Source organism: Orcinus orca, chromosome 4 (genome assembly GCF_937001465.1).
Source record: "Orcinus orca chromosome 4, mOrcOrc1.1, whole genome shotgun sequence".
In the NCBI taxonomy this organism is placed as follows: Eukaryota; Metazoa; Chordata; class Mammalia; order Artiodactyla; family Delphinidae; genus Orcinus; species Orcinus orca.
The window spans coordinates 32,257,184-32,274,268 of record NC_064562.1 but is presented as its reverse complement, the minus strand read 5'-3'; the positions used below and the strand labels follow the sequence as shown (position 1 = coordinate 32,274,268).

The following is a 17,085-nucleotide window of genomic DNA, read 5'->3' as shown; positions in this document are numbered from 1 at the left end:
CTGAGCCTGCACTCTAGAGCCCACAAGCCACAACTACTGAAGCCTGTGCGCCTAGAGCCCGGGCTCTGCAGCAAGAGAAGCCACCACACGAGAAACCCGTGCACCGTAATGAAGAGTAGCCCCCGCTCGCCGCAACTAGAGAAAGCCCGTGTGCAGCAACGAAGACCCAACGTGGCCAAAAATAAATAAATAATATTTTTTTAAAAAACAAAAACAAACAAAACCACACACACACAGTTGAAAGATGGGCCCTACAGTAAAGATGTTGACCCTTTCATGATTTCATCTGCTTGACAAAGATGTCATGATGTCACTTGGCACGTGAGGTTCCTAAGTGGACCATGCCCCTTCACACACTCACCAGTATTTCAGTGAGGAACAGCAAAAGGGGTTCTTATCTAAGTCTCAGGTCTTACAATTTCTGAATTCCAAGTGAAGGGATAGTCATTCACCCTTTACTTTTCTTGAGAAGCACCAAGAAGTATGTCTGCAAAGGCAGCAAAAGCTTGAAGGATTAACGAGGATGTCAGATGTCTCATATCTAATTTTTATGAACAGAAAAAAATGGAGGTTTGTATTTATCAGGGCTTAATATGGTATGTTCCAGAATCTGAGAGGACCTGATTACTGAGGCATTTTGGTTTACCTTTTCTGGTTTTCACTTTTTATTATGGAAATTTTCAGTACATACAAAGTTGAGAGAGTAGTATTATGAACTGCCATCACTCGGCTCAAGAATTAACAATGTATAGCTGTTTATAATCTCCCATTCCCACTCCTTTCCTCTGCTGGACTGTTTTAACGCAAACTTCATATATCGTATCTGAAATAAGCAGAAAAAGTGCTCTGCAAAAACGTATCACTTCCTAATCCCCAGAAGCTGTGAATATTACTTTACATGGCAAAAAACTGTGACTGTAACTTTGGATCTTAAGGAGGAGTTTATCTTGGATTATCCAAGTAAGCCCTAAATGCAATCACATGAATCTTTATAGGAGACAGGCAGAGGGAGATGAGACACAGACATACCAAGAGGAGAAGGCCATGAGACGGTGCAGAGAGATGCAGCCACAAGCCAAGGACAGCTTCCAAACCTGGAAGAGGTAAGAATTCTCCCCTAGCATCTCAGAGGGAGCATGGGCCTGCCTACACCTTGATTTTAGACTTCTAGCCTCCAGAACTAAGAGAGAATAAAGTTCTGTTGTTTAATCCACCCAGTCTGTGTTAATTTGTTACTGCAGTCATAGGAAACTAATACAATATCACGTAATCTGAAAAACATTTCAGTATGTATCTTTAAGAAATAGACTCTTTTTTAATAATAATATAATTATCATTCCCTTTTTTTAAGAGTCCTTTAATTTGTCTAATATCCAGAGTTTAAATTTCCCAAATTGTCTCATAATTTTATATTTATAATTTATAACTTTATGTTGATTTAGCCAAACCAAGATCCAAACATGGTTATGTCTCTTAAGTCTCAATGCCACTTTTTAAAAAATAATAAATAAAAACACTTATCTGACACTGACTTTGGGAGAAAAAATAATAGTTCCTCTTCCTTGTTTTTCTTGCCACTTATTTCCTGAACAAACTGAATAACTTGTCCTACAGAAATTTCTGCATTCTGGATTTGGCTGGTCACATCTCCATGGTACTTTTTGACAAGGTCCTCTTTTTCCTATGCTTCTTATAAACTAGTAGTCAGATCTAAAGTCTTGATCAGAATCACATTCAGCTTTTTGGCAAGAAACTTCAGAGATGGTTCTATATATTCCCTATTGCATCAAATTAGGGGGCACGTATTCACTTCTTTCTCTTTTTGTAATGTTAAGATTGATCAGTGGGTCCTGGGGTTATCAGCCTGATCCATCAATTATAAAGTTCCCAATCAGCCTTTGACCTAATAGTTTTCACAGTCACACATGACCATTCCCTAGATCTGTTATTTCATTAGGGGTAATGAAATGATACTATTTTCTTTATATCATTCCTTTTGCATTTACTAGCTGGAATTCTTCTAAAAATAAGATTTTTGTTCAAACAATCTATTTGGTTACTCTAAAATACAGGGGTTTTGTTTGTTTTTTTTTAAACAGGAAAAGTAAGATAAATGCTTGACAACATCTAATTTTTAAGGTAGTGCCAGGACGGACATCCGCCTCTTGACTACAAAGACTACCTTGTCTGTACTCAATGAAGGTAACTTCTCCAGTGTACGCAACTTAGTCCTCAAGTTACCAATTCAAATACTCAGCCTACAATATGAAACCTGTTTTTTTTTGAGATTTATTTGTGCTTTTATTTGCCAGTATAATTTAACTACAATGGCCTGAAAACTTTTCTGATCTAAAAAGTACATTTTACATCACAGTCCAACAAACACACACACAGATGTAATATGCATACATAGATGAAAGTGAAACAAAAGAATATGAAACCTATTTTTAAAGAATAAAAGCCAGGATCCAACATGTCTGTCAATTTGATGTCGATTCTTAGGATTTATGCCCATCAGATCAGTCCAAACTCCTCAACCAACCCCTTCAAACCACTCACCCTGAGTCTACCTGATCCTGTTTCACTAATACAACCCATCTTCTCACTCTGGACTCTGTGCCTTTGGTTCAGTGCTCTGCACACCTGCCTCTAACCCTGCAACCAGCTCAAGCTGTCCTCTTCCCCCTCAAAAGTAAACACGTGGGGCTTCCCTGGTGGCGCAGTGGTTGAGAGTCCGCCTGCCGATGCAGGGGACGCGGATTCGTGCCCCGGTTCCGGGAAGATCCCACAGGCCGCGGAGCGGCTGGGCCCGTGAACCATGGCCGCTGAGCCTGCGCGTCGGAGCCTGTGCTCCGCAACGGGAGAGGCCACAACAGTGAGAGGCCCGCGTACCGCAAAAAAAAAAAAAAAAAAGTAAACACGCCTCCTGCTCCTCCATCCAACACCCTCCTTTCTTTTATGAATGGCACAATCCTTCTTTCAGGAGACTGTGCTTTCTCTGCGTCCTAACTATGGATATGTATTTCTAGATGGGGCTGCCAATTACCAAATAATTTGGGGCCCTGGCCACAGGGAAAAGGGTGTCACCCAAGCGAAGTCGACCAGAGGCATTCCTGGGATTCTGAGATGTAGACTGAAAGAAAGTCAGGCCCTCTTTCTGGGTGATCCTTGCCTTTCTGGCAGTCATGCCCCCAGCCACGTGGAGGAAACTGACTCAGAGAGAAGTAGGGATAAGACACAGAGAGTCTTGGTGGTATACGAGTTTTCAGTTTTGGTTTCCAAGACCGCCTTCACTTCTCCCATACCTTTGACCATATGAACCAATAAATTCCCTTTCTGTACAGTTTAAATTTCTAAAATTTACAACCAAAGGAATCCTAATATGACCCCCACCATGACTCTTGAAGCCTATGACCACCATGACCTCTACCTTCCTGGTTTCTTGCACTTACTTTCTATACAAATAACATTTCATCACATGCTGTCCTGATTTTTTTGTGTGTCAAATACATAACTGTCACTATCTTTTGTGGCCTTGCAGACATATATCTTACATACCTTTTGAAAGACCCCCAAACAATCCCTAGAATAGTGCTAACAGAGCTTCAGTAACAAATAACAATTACCATGTATTGAATATTACTTCCACGGTAAGCACTTCACATGAGTTATCCTATTTAACCCTCACGGAAACCTCCTGGGTTGGGCGTTATTATTTCCACTTAGAGACAAAGAAGCTGAGGTTCATCATAGGAAAGTAACCGGTGCAAAGACACACATTTACTAAATAGTAAAGCAGGGATTTGAACCAGATTTGCATCCAAATTGCATCCTCTTCCCACCTCACCGGTGTTGCCTCCAACAATGATAGAAACTTGCTAATTAATTTACCAGAGACTGTAATTGATCAAAGACCTCCATTTAACCCCTGATTTTCCACTAACCTCAAAGTGCAGGTCCCTTCATCATTAAGAATAACATTAATATATGAATGTATAAATAAATACGCTATATGAAAATAAGTATCTTGAAAAAGTTATAATACAGTTTCTCCAAAATTGCTTCTGGCAGCCTGAAGATGAAATCCTGGCATTTCTCTTAAAGTAACAGGCAAAAGGAATGAATATTTATTTAAGACCACTCTGCCAGAACAAGATGTATACAACTCCCCTGGCAGTGATATTTCAAAACAGCAAAAGAAGATTTGTGAGCACCTGTCAATGTGTAACATGCCTTCAGCTCTGCAACTGCTCACAGGAATATTCCTATGTCATCATTAGACACTAATGTTATTGAGCACTCCCATGGCTCGGAGGCAAGAACAGAAGCCCTTCAGGAAGAAAATGGCTCCGTCTTCTTAGCTCAGCAACGACAGGGGCCAGGAGGACAGGAACAGCAATTTACTGGTAGAGAACCTAAAAGCCACCGGCTCTCATCTCTACATGATCTGCATCCTTCAGGCCAACGTTTTCAATTCCATGCTTGTGTCTCCAATTCCTGCTGGACACATCAACATGGAACTCCCGCTATCAAATTAACTTTGGGGCAATAATAGTTTTTCAGCATCTAGCCAAGTACTTTCCATTGAAAAGTGTCCCATAAACTTGTTGGTGGTTGTCTGTTTCTCTTTTTTCCTTTCTCATTTTTACCACTTTACTTGAGGGCCTTATACCATATACACATTCTTCTGGGAAATATAATGATTGTTCCTAGAAGGCCAGAAGCTGCTATCAAAGAGGCATGCTCCTTATTTATAATTTGGCAACAGCACAGCCAAGGGGAGGGTATGCCTAGCACTCACTGAAGAATGGCTGCATCCCCTGATGGGACGAGACTTTGCTAACTTGCATACTCTGGGCAAAGACAGGCCCTAAAGAATTCATTGCCATCACAGACTCAAAAATACTTCAGATGAGATCGTATATGTGATAGTGCTTTGTGACTCTAAATTACCCCTGCTAGTGATGTGGCTGTTACAAAGGCAAAGACCTGGGGAATAGGTAGGCGTATGGTTTGAAAGAACTAACTAGGTCCGAATAGAAGGAGGAAAAAAGAAAGAGAGAGCCCAGAGGATTCAACAGAAAGCCTAGACAACAAAGGGGATGTGGTGGTGGAAAGTTTCAAGTTAGCAAACGCCCACTCAGTTCAACAAACACTTACTGGATGGCAGGCACTGGTCTACGTCTTGGGACACAGAGCCAAAGACAGTCAAAACTAATTCAGCCAAGATCCCTGCCCTTCGTGGAGCTTTATGTTCTTATTCGGGGAGACAGCTGATAAACAATACACATAATAAATAAGTAAATTGTAGTATGTTAGAAGATAAGTGCAGGAGAGCAGGGGAAGGGGGATGGAAAGTGCAGAGGGTTTGCAATACTCTCAGATTAAAAGGCATGCCAAAGAGCATAATGAGTCAGATTTCCAATGATGTTCCTCAAAAACTACATTCAAGGAACTTCCCTGGTGACGCAGTGGTTAAGAATCTGCCTGCCAATCCAGGGGACATGGGTTTGATCCCTGGTCCAGGAAGATACCACATGCCATGGAGCAACTAAGCCCGGGCACCACAACTACTGAGCCTGTGCTTTAGAGCCCGCAAGCCACAACAACTGAGCCCTCGAGCCACAACTACTGAAACCTGTGCGCCTAGAGCCCATGCTCCGCAACAAGAGAAGCCACCGCACTGAGAAGCCAGCACACCACAACCAAGAGTGGCCCCCGCTCACCGCAACTAGAGAAAGCCCACACGCAGCAATGAAGACCCAACGCAACCAAAGATAAATAAATAACTTTTTTTAAAAAACTACATTCAATTGCAGGAGAAATGAGGAAAATCAAACAGAGCTTGAATGAAACGTGCATAAAAGTTGACAAATCCAAATTGCCTAGGAACATACAGCTCATTTTCCATATTTCATCTTCTTCACCCTTGTTCAAAATTATTGACACCAACAGGCTACATAACATATTTACAGAGGAAGATATGAAACAACTTAGCCAGAGGCAGAGCAAAGGAAATTATAAGAGACAAGGGCAAAGCAGATGAGAGCAAAAACAGGTGCAAAGCAGTACCTCAGGAAAGGGCTAATTCAACAGGACTTTAAATATGACAATTTTTTCTTAGGAATAGTTGGCTCTAGGTCGAGGATGATATATAAGTTTCATTTCTAGTAACAACCCCAAACAGCTGGCAAAGTCCTTCTGGATCCCTGCATTGATAAAGAGTTCTGGGTCCTGTGGGCAATGAACTAGACATTTCTTCCAAGAGGTCAGGATGGGGGACTGCGCACACATGCCCTACACTTGCCTTTCCTTCCTTGGTAGAGCTTAGCGCTTTAAAAAAAAAAAAAAAAAAAAAAAAAGCAGTAAACACTCACTGGTCACGTACAATGTGAAGCAAAACCAAGAACAGTGGAGGATTTGGAGTGTAGAGCTTGATCCAAATCCTAATGGAGTTTATAATATAATTTGGAAGAAGAATAATTACACAAGAGATAACACTAGAAAGCATCAAATGACTAAATTCCTAAAATTTCAGTACGGAGATTCAGATGCCAGGAAATTGCTACAGGAAAAGATAGCCAAGAAAGGCTTAAAGGAGGACACAGGCTCTGAACTGGGCTTTGAAGAATTCACATCACTGAAATAACTGGAAAGAGGAAGGACTGGTCCCAGCAAGATGGCAAGTAAGGAATAGGCAGGTGTGCTCAGGAATGAGGAACAGATCAGCACGGCAGCCAGAGCAGAGGATCTAAACAGGGCACCAGATCATAGATGCCTTGAGTATTAGTCAGGGATCTCCAGAGACAAGAGAACCAACAGGAGACGTATATATAAAGGAGATGTGTGTGTGTATATATAGAGACAGATAGAAAGGTTTATTATAAGTAATTGGCTCATGCAATTATGAAGGCTGAGAAGTCCCAAGGTCTGCACTCGGCAAGCCAGAGAAGTAGGACAGCTGATAATATAGTTCAAGTCCAAGTTTGAGGCCAAAGGCACAGAAGATGGATGCCCTAGCTCAAAAACAGGCAGAATGAGCAAATTCTCCCTTACTCAGCCTTTCTGTTCAATTCAGGTCTTCAATGGATTGAATGACGCCCACCGACAATGGAAAGGCCATCTGCTTTACTCAGTCTACCAATTCCAGTGTTAATATCATCCAGAAACACCCTCACAGACACACCCACAATAATGTTTAACCAAATCTCTGGGCACCCTGTAGCCCAGTCACGTTGGTACCTAAATTTAACCATCACAGCTTGAACTGAGTCATTATCCAGTAGGCAACAAGGACCGTGATCAGAGACATGAGCAAAGCTATACTTTATAAAATCAAACTGACTGTGGCATGAAAATGGATTACAGAAAGAAAAACTGGAAGCAAAAACAAGGTAAAAAAATATTATAATTGCTCATGTGATAATAAGAGGCAGACCATCAACGACAAACACATACAGGATTCTATTCAAGATGAGGTACTCTGCTAGGTGATTAAGATGAGGTACTCTGCTAGGTGATTAAGATGAGCTACTCGTGTCACTCTACAGTTTAATTTGATGTCAGGATCGAAATGGAGACCTATGCAGCAGGACTGGAGAAGCAAGCCTAGGATTCCAAAGGTCAGCAATGAGGATGCGGATTTAGGGATTACCCATACAGGGAAGGGAGCCGAGTTGACAGTTTGCTTCTGGCGTGCCCATCCTGACAGAAGCCCGCAGGACAGCAGGTTGAATCAGTCAGTCTTGAGTCAGGAAGCCTCATCAGACCAACTAGTTTTTGTGATTCACTGGGGAGGAATGACCACTCCTAGGTGGCAAACTAATCCTAAAACATGATCAAGAGGTGGGATTACTTTAGAGGAAAAAAAGGCAGGAGGCAACACAACCAGACTGCAACACCTAAACACAACTTACAAGCTGATTCATCAAGAGCAACTGCAGGGTCCACTTTCCAAATCAGACACACAAAGTCTTCAACAGGAACCCAGTGGAGAAGAACAAGGAGGAAATTGAGAGAAGGTCAAACTTCATCAAGCTGATAAGAGATTAGCATTAACCATTAAGTTTCTAACACAACTCAGGTAAATAGCAGGTTATCTGGTATTTCCTGAAGCAAATCAAGGTCAATGGAAGTCCTACTGTCACATTTTTCATAAGCATTTAAATTACTGCATCTTGCTTAAAATAAGCCAAAGTGAAAAATAAATAAATAAATAAAAATAAGCCAAAGTGTAAACAGTCTGCAATATACACAAACAGGAGAGATTTTAAATATTCAACTTACCAAAAAATGTTAGAGAACAGGCAGTAACCAAGACTAATACATAAGGTATGTTGCATCTTCCCACGAAAAAAAAATCAAAAGAACTATATACAAACGATGAAGTTTCTCTTGTATTCTAAGAAATTCTTTTTTTATGAATTTTTCATACAAAAAATATCAAGAAAAAAAATATCAAGAAACATTTTTCCTAATACAATAAATATGGGCAGCAGCATCTTCATTTTGAGGATGCACAAAGTTTCATGCTAAATGACCTACTGACGATCTTTTTTTTGGCTGCGCCATGCTGCATGCAGGATCTTAGTTCCCCGACCAGGGACTGAACCCGTGCCCCCTGCAGTGGAAGTGCAGAGTCCTAACCACTCAACCACCAGGGAAGTCCTGATGATCATATTTTTACAGTATAGCTTATATCACTTATGCATAAATACACACATGTATATATATGTCATATATATATACACATAAGGTGTGTATATGTTTATATTGTACAGATATTTATATTTGTTAAGATACTTTTATACTCATTCTGATACATTACAAAGAAAATCATGAATGAACTCCAAGTACAAGTTCCATGAACACAAACAAAGCAGAAGATACTCATCTTGAGGAATGCAACATAATCTTCTAATTGAATGCTTATGAACAAAGCTTGGACTCGATGAAAATATTAATCGACTCTCTAAGATGGTCAATAAAAACTTTGCCACAGGAATTTCTGAAATGTTCCTCCTTCAATGAGCCTGGGTCATGAAATTTAGCCAAAGTATCATATTTCACATTTGCCACACACAGATGAGTGAAATCAGTTCCTGGGACTTTCTATAGGCCTAAAGATCTTAAAATTGACCCATGACCAATATTTCAACAGAGGTAAATTTTCATACAAGAAGAGGAGCTAAAATACACTCACTCTGCATTCTGCAAAACCTGGTGGATTCTCTGAACTCCTTAATAGCATGTCCTAGAATAATGTTCTTAAAAAAAATTTTTTTTTAACTATGCTCCATAAAAAATAATTAGCAGCTCATCCGACAACTGCAGAGTATTTTTATAGCTGTTATCGATTACTATGTTCTCTTGGGGAAAACATTAAAACCAAAAAGAACCTGACATGTGAAGAAATGAGGTAAGCCTTACCTAAAAGCTCAGCGCCTTCTGTTACTACGACCTTTTGTTTCACAGTCAGGTCATGTAATAATAATTTCTATCTTCAGTCCAATACATTCAAAAAAGAAAGCTATTAATATAATTTAAAATGTAGGGACACTATTAGAGGAAGTGTAAATTAGAGGAATTTAGCATTTTCATACCTCTGACTCTTTCACAAACCTTTCCTACACAAGTGTACAAAGATAGACTTTAAAGAATGTTCTCTAAAGCACTAGTCTTACTATAGAAAAATGGGAAACAACCCAAATTTCCAACAACAGGAAACTGTTAAAATAACCTGTCATGCAATACTATACAGTATGATCTGTATGTATGGTCACGGGAACATTTTCAACACCAATTAAGTTAAAAATAAAAACGAAGTTGAAAGTTGTTTTATATTACCCCACTTGTTATTAACAATCACAATAATAAATATATTTTAATACAGGGAAATTTGGGGGAAGTTTCTCTAGAATACAAGATCACAGTGCACTTTATCTTTCAACATTACATATTTCTGTGATGTTTGAATGTTGAATAATATGCATTGTGTGTATAATCAGAAAAAATAAAGTTTTATTTTAAGTTAGTGATAAAATTGGAGGGGAAGTAGGAAAAAATTTTATGTATAAAGAAAAGGGAAGGGGCTTCCCTGGTGGCACAGTGGTTGAGAGTCCGCCTGCCGATGCAGGGGACACGGGTTCGTGCCCCGGTCCGGGAAGATCCCACGTGCCGCAGAGCGGCTGGGCCCGTGAGCCATGGCCGCTGAGCCTGCGCGTCCGGAGCCTGTGCTCCGCAACGGGAGAGGCCACAACAGTGAGAGGCCCGCATACCGCAAAAAAAAAAAAAGAAAAGGGAAATCTTAGGGTGTTAAAAACTTTTCTATTTTAGCTCTACAATATTCTCTACAATATTATCTGCCTCTACCTCTCTTTTGGAAGACAGCTGTTTCCTTATTCTCAGAATTTCAAAACTGAACAACATATATAGACATTGGAAGGGCCCCTTACCATCTCCCGTTAGTAATAGCTTATAGGGATAAAAGTTTAGGCCAAACTCCAGTATTTATCAAATTCAACACTGTCAGTTCCTGAACAGTTGCAAACAAACTGCAAAGGTGTCTCTAAGTTATTTCAGAATTAACCAAAAAAAAAAGAAGAAAAAAAAGGATTCTGCAGACTCTGAAACTATTTGAAGCATTTTCATGATGGAAATACGAGGAATTAGAGATAGCTACCTACTTTTGAATCCACAGCCCTGTAACCTATTCAAACATTGTAAAAACTAGATGGAAAGGACAAGAGAACAGTGCCTGGAAAGGTAACTGAGGAATCACAAGCATGGGGGAAATTTCCACCTGCCTGGGGAAGGGTGTGAACCTGTGCCGGGAGAGGGGTGTCTCCACAGTCATGTGACCTTGGCAAAACAATTAAACTCCTCTACCACAATTTCCTCACCTGCAAAATCAAAGGATGGAGAATAAACAATCTCTGTGGTCCCTTTCGGCTCTAAAATTCTGAAAACAAAGCTTTACTCTTTCCTTGCCAAAGGATATCTTAAATATATATATATATATATACATATACATATATATATACACACACACATGTACATAGCATAAAATGTAAGGTATAAGGTTATAAGGTACACGGCCAAAAACAGCAGACGCCTGCCTGGCTCCTCCCCAACCTTGAGTTCCACTCTCCAAAAGAAGCCCCTTCAATTCTTTTAGATGTTTCTTCTAGTAATTACTTCCATATTTGTAAATCACACATTTAGATGACTATTTTCTGATTTTTCTCAACTTTAGACCCTACCAAAAGTTCCTTATGGCAACTATTGGGGCATTTATCACCTGTCCCACCTCCTGGGGTGCAGCTACACTGTTGAGATGCAAAGGATATAAAGATTATACGCATGTACACACATGTATAAGAACGTGTTTCTATATAGTCCTGTCCCCAGTGAGCACTCATTTTGATCAATGAGAAATAAGGTCCCATTCTAAACACTGCACATCTAAACACTGCACAAAATGTAGCAGAGAAAAAATTAAAAGCCCGGCCTCTAAATCAGAAAAGCCCTGCATTCGGGCCTGAGTCCACCACATACAGGAACAAAGTATGCACCTGAAAATTCCTTATTTTCTCTGAATCTCATCTATTTTCCTCCTGTGTAAGCTGAATATAATACACCAACTACAAAATGGTTAAATCACAAAGCACAAATACGGTATACCTGTGAAAGCACTTTGTTACTCATAAAGCACCATAAAAATGTTACTTTCCATTACTGTCTTCACTAAGAGATCCCTATAAACGAAGTACCTGAAGTTACTGGTCACTGTTCTCCTGTGTAGGCTAAAAACTAAGAGTCAGAAGTCACTGAGAATAAGAGTGAAATAGATGTAAATCATGTTCCAAGCCCAGAATCTGAGGGTCCAGCTCTTCAAAGGGTCTATGTATTGCCCTATGAGACAAATGCACACAGAACAAAGATTGAGCATCTCAGCAGGGATCAGAGAAAGCAATTGTTTTATATTTGCAGAGAGAGAGAGCTTCCTTACCAAATTTTCTTTATAAAAGTAATACAAGGGGACTTCTCTGGTGGTCCAGTAGTTTAGAATCCACCTTCCAACGCAGGGGACCCGGGTTTGAGATCCCACATGCTGCGGAGCAACTAAGCCCATGCACCACAACTACTGAGCCCACGCACTCTAGAGCCCATGCGCCACAACTAGAGAGAAGCCCGCATGCCGCAATGAAATATCTCACATGCTGCAACCAAGACCTGATGCCGCCAAATAAGTAAATATTTTTTTAAATAAAAATAAAATACAAGAACATAATTTCAAAAGTCACTCCTCAGGCTTCTTCTAATATGTACCTCTATATTTCAAAATAATTTGTACATCTGCTTTTTGATTTGCAGACATAATCTATTGGCTTCCTATTACAACAGAAAGAACTTTGCAGAGAAAGTGTTTTGGACCAAATTTGGGAAGTTATCATGAAGAACTGTCCAGCAATGCATTACCGACACTACAGTAAAACAGTCCTCTCATTTCTGGTCTTCAGAGGCCTACATTGAAAGTGATACAACCATAGTGTCTCTATTTAGAGGCAAGTAGGAGGCTAGCTGGGCAGATAGATCTAGATTATGAGACCACTCTAAATCTCTCTCTGAATCTAGTTCAGTGATACTCAGTTTCTCTTGTCTTTTCCACATGCCCCACACAGTTTAATCCTGTTCCTAAAGCTACAGGTCAAATGACATATGGGACCCCAAACGTAACTTATTTCAAGACAAGCATGGAAACAATTCTATGAGCTGTGCGGAAAGGGGTTAACTGGAACTAAAAGAAACCAGCCTTTAATTATCTGAAAAGTTATCTAAAGCCAACAAATATGCTGCACTAAAAAGTAAATTTATGGACTGAATCTCCTGCTCCATTTCTGCCCAGAGAAGACCACTAAACTTCTCCAGATGTGGTCTTGGGCTGTGGCACGCTACATTTGGGCAGTTTCAGGGAAAACATCCTGTCTAGTGCCAGGTGCGCAAGTGAACTTGAGGTCAGGCAGGTGACCCTGCTGACCAGGCATGGTACATTAAGGAGAGGAAATCTTTTCTCTCGCTAATCAACAGGATAAAGGTGATTAAGCAGGAATTATTTTTTCAATGACCTACATAATTTCATCAGGGCTGCTGTGGCTATTAGCAGAGAGCAGCTGACTTTCTAATGAGATGAATTTGATAGCAGGGCCCTGCCAGAGAAGGCAGGGAGTGGGCCCAATCCACAGGGAAGCAACAAATGGTGCGCACAGTTTACTACTCCTCCCCAGGGCTGTCTCTCCTCTGTTTTGGGCTCCTTCCTTCCACGGGGAATACTCCCCACCCTGGGATGCCTAAGGCTGCAGCACCTGCTGAATGGTGGAAGCCGGGTCTATTTTTTTTTTTTTAATTTTTATTTTGTATTGGAGTATAGTTGATTTACAATGTTAGTTTCAGGTGTGCAGCAGTGTGATTCAGTTATACAAAGACATACATCCATTCTTTTTCAGATTCTTTTCCCATTTCGGTTATTACAGAATATTGAGTAGAGTTCCCTGTGCTATACAGTCCTTGTTGAATATCTATTTTACAGATAGCAGTGTGTATTAGTCCAGCTCTGTCCCACCCACTTGGATCCACCCATTCTTAATAAACCCGAATAAATTAGGAGTCTGGGATTAACATAAACCGGGTCTATTAAGAATGGATGGATCCAAGTGGGTGGGACAGACCTGGGCTAATTCATCAGAACTGCCCACGTGACTCGCAAAGTCCCAAGCAAACAAGGTTACCGCTGCCACCAACACCTCTCTCTGGCTGGGCTTGAGATAGGACAGCAGTTAGTTCCACTCCCTACCAGAAGTGGAATTAACAAGGGACCTTTGTTAAGGTCGGAGCAGGACACACACACGCACGCACGCACACACATACCATCATCATCATCAATAACAACCACGACTTGAACGCAGTTTCATTAGAGAATTTGACGAAACTGAGCAAGAGCCACCCAACAAGTGAGTCCTAACACCAGGAAAGCGCTGCAATCCTCAGAGTGGCACCGCCTCTGCCTCTTGTGTGAAAGCGAGGAGGTCGGGAGAGGAAAACTGAGCCCCAGATCTCTTCGCCTTCGCCTGTTCCTCCGGTAGGATCCGGCTCTCCGGCCCCAAGAACCAAAAACAGGGTGGAGAGCCCAGGTGCCATCCTCCTCTGTCAAAACAAGCTGGCTCTTTCTCCCCCGGGATCAGTCACCGAGTCACGCCCGGTCCAGCAGCTCTGGGAGCCCCCTCCTCCCCGCCGTGCCTCGGCCCGACACAGCAATCTTGTTTGGGATAGTCCCAGCGGGGCCCCCCGCTCACAATTCCTGCTCCTCCCGCCAAGTCGGAGAACGCAGGCAAGGGATACTTCTGCTCTCCGCCTTCCCATAACCCCTAAAATAAAATAATCCCTCAAGCGCAAATCTCAGATCCGCACGCCGCGTACCTGTCAGCGGCCGCGGCTCCTCCTCCCGGCCCGGTGCGGGACTCGCCACGACTGTCCGAGGACAGTCCAGAAAGTTTGTGCCACCACCGCGCTGGGCACCGCGAGGAAGGGGGAGCGGGCTCCTCGCCGAGACCGGGACAGTCCGCTCTGCGCCCCGGCCGGCGGCCGCTCTCACGCCTCGGCCCGGGTCCTCCCCACCCACCTCCAAGTCTACAGCGGCGCCCCGGGAAGAAAGTACGAGGTGGCAGAAGGTCGGAGCGCAACTTTCCGACGGTGCGTCAGCCGGTGGCGGAGCCGCGCCGCTCCTGGGCTCCCCCGCCCCCCAACCCGCGCCCTCGGGGGAGCGCGGGCGGGGCCCGAGCCGAGGCGGGGCCCGACCTGCCTGGCCGGCCCACGGGAGCTCGCGTCCGGCCCCGCCCCTGCCCTCGCCGCTAGCCTCGCCCCTCCCCCCGGAGGGGCGGCCGTCAGGTGCGCGGGGGTCGGGCTCAGCTGCGAGGCCGCCCCGGCGCCCGTTGCCAAGGTGAAGGAGGCGGAGCCTCTGAGGGAAATTTTCCACCGAAACTTAAACCCCGCGGAATGGAGGACACCTCGCCCCTGGGGACTCGCCTGTCGCTGGAACTACACCCCTTCACGAACACACACACACACACACACACACACACACACACACACACACACACACACACACACACACACACAGAGACACACCACGTTGGTCCTGCCAAAAGGCTCATTTCTTGAGTTCTGCTGAGTGGAGAAAGTCAGACATCTCCACGCGGCACGCACCCTGCGAGTATAGGTGTACGTGTCACAATTCACTGGTAATTTTCCCCCTGAAAATGAGGACTCTTTAATTGGACAGTTATACAGCCAAAAGAAATTTCCCCAACTCTCCCCGGGAAATGGGAGAGCAGGTTGGGAATCCGTTTCCCTACCACCCCGAGTATGGCGGTGGCCCTTGGCTCTGCCTCGTGTTTCGCCGTCCTTCCCAGAGCCCAGACCTCGGACCCCGGCCGGCCCGGCCCCGCGTTTGCCGGCTGCCCTCCATCAGAGACCTCGCACATTGCCAAGCTGGTATTACCATCTCAATGTCCGCATTTCTCCGCCTTCCACACCTCTTGCGTGCTTGGGTGGTAAAGTCAAGGATCTGCTTTCTGAACTTTAAATCCAGGAGGGGGAATCAAATTCTTGGTTAGAGGCTCTCTTGGCAGTTTCAGAGCCCCGTGGTTGGTGTGGCTGAAACTTGAGGTGAGCCGCAGTCTGAGCGGGTGTGGCGGGTGTGGAGCTTTTCCTACCGCAGCAGCATCCTGCTGGGGCCTCACCAAATTCTCCTTTGGAGGAAGTATCTTCCTCCCTCCATTCTCGATGAATGGCATCCGAAAACAACCGAAATCAAATTTACCTAGTTTCAGGTTCTCTTTTGCAACCATGGCAATCAGAGGACGCAAACTTCACACTTCCTGCTCTACCACCACTGCTATACTTGATGACGGCAGCAGGAATGCAGCTGCTGCGAATAACTCTCAGCATTCACCAGCCTTCCACCTATAACAAGTGCAAGACAGGTGGCTCCTAAGTAAAAACTGGGGAAGGACAGGGAGATAGATGAGTAGGAGCGGGGAAGTTCTGCCCAGCAGGTCACCTGGGCCTGTTCTAACAGCTGGGATGTGGGGCAATCATTTATTCAACCAATATCGATTGAGTGCTTTTTGCATGCTAGACATTCTTCTAGGGGTTGGGGACACAGCAGAGAACAAAAACATAAAAATCCTAGCCATCATGGACCTTACCTTCCAGGTGGGAGAGACAGATGATAAAGAAAATATGTGCCTGCAATATGATTAGAAATGCTATGGAGTAGCACAGGGAGATCAGCTCCATGCTTTGTGACCACCTAGAGGGGTGGGATAGGGAGGGTGGGAGGGAGACGCAAGAGGGAGGGGATGTGGGGATATATGTATTCGTACAGCTGACTCACTTTGTTATACAGCAGAAACTAAAACAACGTTGTAAAGCACTTATACTCCAGTAAAAATGTTAAAAAAAAAAAAAAGTAATGCTATGGAGAAATATTAGGCAGGGGTGGGACATAAGGAGTTTGAGGGGTGTTCTTTTAAGTAGGTGATCAAAGAAAACCTCTGGAGGTATTTAAGCAAAGGTCTGAAGGAGGTTGGGAAACAAGATATCTGGGCAGACAACTTTTGAAGCAGAAAGCACAGCAAGTACAAAAGCCCTGAGGCAGGAATATGCCTGAGTGCTCTGGGAGCAACCAAGAAGCCAGAGTGGCAGAATGGGGAAGTCAGAGAAGAAGTAGGGGTGACAGGCCAAATGAGGCCCTTATTCTGCGTGAGTTGGAAGCCACTGGAGGGTTTTGTGTAGAAAAGTGTCATCTTCTGACACACTGTGATAGGACCACTTTGACTGCTGGGTTGACAATAGACAATAGGGGGTAAGGGCTGAAGCAGAGACCAATGAGAAGGCTATTGAAATAATCCAGGAGCGGGCTTCCCTGGTGGCGCAGTGGTTGAGAGTCTGCCTGCCAATGCAGGGGACACGGGTTCGAGCCCTGGTCTGGGAGGATCCCACATGCCGCGGAGCAACTAGGCCCGT

The 17,085-nt window shown here is 43.4% G+C and overlaps 1 protein-coding gene across 11 annotated transcripts in view; it reads right to left on the bottom strand.

Moving 5' to 3' along the window:
- FHIP1A (FHF complex subunit HOOK interacting protein 1A) overlaps positions 1 to 15,789 on the bottom strand; it is a 269,760-nt gene extending 253,971 nt beyond the window's left edge. For 5 of the 11 annotated variants that reach the window (XM_049709063.1, XM_033403165.2, XM_033403221.2 and 2 more), the window contains exon 1: positions 14,476 to 14,738. The gene's annotated coding sequence lies outside the window, so the exon portion shown is untranslated. Of the gene's footprint in view, positions 1 to 14,475; positions 14,741 to 15,556 lie in introns of those variants that run through there. The other 6 variants (XM_033403199.2, XM_033403207.2, XM_033403228.2 and 3 more) reach the window with 4 other exon arrangements.
- Positions 15,790 to 17,085: the final 1,296 nt, after the last annotated feature.